Here is a 4514-nt window from a genome sequence, read left to right as displayed (position 1 = left end):
TTCATATGGATCCTTTGTCTAGGGATATAAGGTCTTGAGAATTACATTTGGCCAGGGCTTGGTAGATGGAAACTTTTTCAATGTTAATGAGTTATTGACAAATGAATGAATACAGTCCCTCCAGCTTGGGGCAAAAGGTTGGGGTATTCCCTTCATGTAGTTGCCCAGGCCTAGGAAAACTTGGGTCCCCTGTCCAGCCTTGAATGGGGGAACCTTGTATCTATCAATCTCCTGGCAGGTGGAAGGGCAAGAGAGTGTATGTGTGTATAAGAGAGAGAGAGAGGGCCCGAGAGAGCAAGATGAGGCCAAACCCACTCCCTCAAAAATGGCAGTAATCCATGCATGACAGCAGAGTTCTCACAACCTAATAATGTCTTATAGGTCCTATCTGTCAACAGTTGCACTAGGGACTAAGTTGCCAACACATGAAATTTGGGGGACACGCTTTTCTGCTCAACTTCTGTGGCCTTTCTGAGTCTCACACCTCCTATTCTCTAGGTTAGCAAGTCACAGGCATCACTGTCACAGCACAGGCCCCTCAGTCCCCTCCGTCACCCAGTCTGGAGCCAGCACTTAGCAACCCTGGGCTGCCCCCAGCCTGCCCCCACCTGCCTGGCCCTTAGGGTGCATTAGCCACACTCTGGACCTCAGTTTCCTTGTCTGTAAACGGGGTGAGGCCATTTCTTCTCTGACCATATGAAACACTTTCCCCGCTTTCCCTATGTCAGGTCTTCTGAGCCAGTGGGGGTGGGGATGTCTGCTAGGGCTGACCCATGACCAGAAAATAGTCTCCACCAGCTCTGGAACTGGACCCAAGACATGCTTTTCTCCTTGCACCACAGCTGGACAGGGCTACTCCTTCCCTCGCCACCTCCCCTCTGCACCCTCAGTTCTTATCTTGAGTAAAGGGAGGGCCTCACCCTCTTGCCCTAGGACACCTCTCCTCCTACCTCTTCATCCTTCCAAACCAACGCAGTTCTCTGCCAAAGGCCAAGTGGGCCAGCTGTCCGTGGGTGCCTGCCCAGGGCTTCCTGGCTACAGCTGGTGCCTGAGGGCCAGACAGGAGGGATGACCCACTCCACCCCGGCTTCTGGAAAGCCTTGGGGAATTCCAAGCTTGTGGCTGGCCACACCCATGCTTGCACACCCTGCCTCCCAATACCACTGCTGCCTCATGCACAAGCATGATCTGTGGCTACCCACCCTCTCACTCCCAGGCCCACTTCCTCCTTCTGGGAGTCTCTCTGAGGACCTCAGACCCCAAGAATGACCTTGGGCTTTATGCAGAACTTCTTTTCTCAATTTGGTATTTTGTGGGATGCAATGTCTTCACTTCTATCTGGCCAAGTGCTTGGAGGCTGCTGTGAACCTGTCCCTTGTTTCTTATACTCACAGATAAACCTGGCTGAGCTCTGAGCAGCCCCCCAGAGACCGCCCACTCTCTGGACAGGATCAGGCACATGTGAGAACCACCACACCAGCCTCTGCATGGCTGAGGGACAGGGTTAGGAACCCTTCATCTTCCAGTCTTGTTCCCTTCCAGTGGATTAGGCCCGAAGTTCAGAAGGTAGAAGCTTGATTCGTCTATCAGAAGCCACAGGCATGGAGGCAAATACTGTCCCTCCAGCCCTGCCAGGGGAAAGAAAGAGGCAAGGCAGAGAGGACTCTACAAAATGGGACTTTTGGCCAGGCCTACTCTTAAGCACAGGGTTCTTACTGTGTGTTGTCTGGGGACAGAGTGTAAGTAACCCCCTTCCCCGCCCCAAGGAGCTGTGCCCTGGAGGGGCTTATGGCTCTTAGGCTGAGCCATTTCTGGACCAGTTTCTCCCCTTCTTCTGCCCCCCTCCCCTGCTCCAGAGCGCCCTCTGTCAGTGGCATTGCATGAACCAGGGTGAATCTCACTGAAAATGAATGGGTGGTGGTCATTAATTTGGACCATGGTGGTGGTCCATTACAAATCTGGCCTGGAGGTGCTAATCTGGAAACACACCTAGGTCCAAGACACATTCTCCAAGCTCAGTGCCACTTAGTGGGAACTTCCTGGATACCTGTGGGTGAGTTCACAGCTGCATAGAGCTTTTTAACCTTTGCAGCTTCCTCCTACAGCTACCCTCCCCCTCTCCCAGGCAGGTATGCATGTATTACCCCCCCCCCCCATTTTCAGATGAGGAAACTGACATCAGAGAGGTTGTTACTTAATTCCCCAGGGTGTTGTATGGCATATATGTCTCAGTCCCTTGATTCCTGTCACTCCTTCTGTCTGGGACAGGTAAGGATGATTTGGGGGCAGAACTCAGTCTGGTTCCTACCAAGTGCTGAAACCATCAGTCTGGGGCCAAGGCTGGCACTGATGAGTGAGCTGACCAGCAAAGAGGCCCTGCAGCCCAAATGGCATGCTCAGTGGCCAAGAGCAGCACCCTGACTCTGACTAGCTCTGGGCAGCCTGCAGACAGTAAGGATGCAGGGTATGCCCAGGGGTACTTGCCAGAGACACAGAGGGGACATCTTTCACTGAAGCATACCTCTCCCCCACGGGGGGTTCCTTTTGGGTTTTCTCCTGCACTACCCTCGGCAGATGGTTTTCTAGGGGCATGGCCCCTCTCAACACCTCACCCAGGCAAGGGGCCCAAAGGCTGACTCAGAGGATTCTACTCCCTGCCAAAGTTATTGCTTCTGAGGTGAGCAGTTCAATCCAGGATGTGAGGACACCATCTAGGGACTTATGGAGGAACTATTTTCTGTGGGGTTTTAAGCTAGGCGCATGGAAGTCTGAGATGCTGCCAGGGAGCAAAGGCAACACAGAGTGTGGTAAAACTGGGGGCCAATTGGAGCAGCAGGAGATCTGTGGGCCTGAGGACCAGCATGAGCCTCTGACCAGCCATACCTGCCATCTATACCTGGGGCTTTAGCTAACCAACCAGCACAAGTCCTTTGTCTTAAAGCCAGTCTCCACTGGGTGTCCCCCCACCAAGAGGAGTCCAGTTAGGCTCAGAGCCCAGTTGTCTGAGGCCACAGTGAAGTCCTGATGGAGCGTGGTTGTGGGACTCCACAGGGACGTTCTACATGGACAAAAGGCAGGACTTGGAGATGTGCAGTGGGAAGATAGCACTGATTCTCTCTGGAGGAAACCACCATTCCCAGGGGCTATAGGAGCCATCCCTTGAATAAACATGCAGGCTCCATCCATCCCTGAGAGGGGATGTGGGAGTTGGGTCAGATCTGCTCTGCCCTGCCCTCCAGGACTTGTGGTAGGAAGAGGGGACAGGCCTGGCCTCACACCAGGCAACCTGCGTCCCTGCTGCAGGCTCTGAGGCCTGCTCTGTGCAGTGAGAGTCAGAAGGGATTGACTCTGCCTCAGGGAAGCAAATCATAGGGACAGATGTAAATACCCTGAAATGTGAAGGGGCAGGAGGGACCTCGGTGGGCGGGGCACAGCTGGTGAGAATGCTGAGCCCTGGCTTGGAATCCCACCTCACTGCTCCAGTCTACCTGGGGCTTCTCAGCAATCCCTCAGGTTGCAGAGGGCCCCAGGGGAAGTAGATGCTACTACTCAATTGCTTCATTTTAAGTCGCATTTATTGTGTTTCCACAATCCAAGATGAAAATTTAGCTCTCTTTCTTTCCCTCTCTGCCTTCAACTCCCACACCCACTTTCACTCTCTCATCCGAATGTATGCAGTTTTCATGTCATTTTGGTTAGATTGCTTTTTAGGAGTAATATCACTGTGACTGTGTAAATGCTAATCACAGCTGAACCACATGGTGCTATAATTACTTTTTCTTTCCTAGAACAGCTTTGTATTTGCACTAGTGGCAATGACTGTCACCTATTTCTCTATGAACTTATTACTAATTTTATCCCCCAAAGTTTCCCCAGTGAGATAAATCTACTTTCAGTTGTGTAAAAACACATTAGACGTCTTTGCAGCTCTGTTGAGGAGCTCTCTCCTGGAGCCTCCTCGTCTACTCCAGGCTGGATGAGTAGCCCTTGTCCCAGCATTTGGCTTTCACACAGGGGCCTCCTTTCACCATCATTCTGGGGCTCTCTTTTGTCTCACTACTGAGCTAGAGACTCACTTTCTTGGCCTCTTGGACCCTATGACTACTCTTTCTTCATTTTCTTCCTGGTATTGTAAGCACATTCTAGAAACCAGAGGCATGGGAGATAATTATTTTGAGAACTTGAGTGTCTGCAAGTGTGTTTAAATTACCCTCAAGTATGACAGGTGGTTTAGTTGGTTTTACATATCTAGGTTGGAAGTGTATTTTTTTCCCCATTATTTGGAAGATGCCTGCTTCCTTGCAGAGTTACTATTGAGACATTTGAAGCATTATTACTGATCTTTTAAAATGAAACTTTTTTCTTTCTATCTGGGAGCTTATAAAATATGTACTTTTTATTCAATGTGCTAAAATTTCATAGTGATGTGTTTGGTCTTGGTGTATTTTCATCAGCTGTGCAGAGCACTTGTTCTGGGGGAGTGTTCTTTTCATTCTGGAGACTTATGCTTCCAG

This window comes from Otolemur garnettii, unplaced genomic scaffold (assembly GCF_000181295.1).
Source record: "Otolemur garnettii isolate 467f Iridium unplaced genomic scaffold, OtoGar3 scaffold00146, whole genome shotgun sequence".
In the NCBI taxonomy this organism is placed as follows: Eukaryota; Metazoa; Chordata; class Mammalia; order Primates; family Galagidae; genus Otolemur; species Otolemur garnettii.
Note: the sequence above shows the minus strand (reverse complement) of the source record.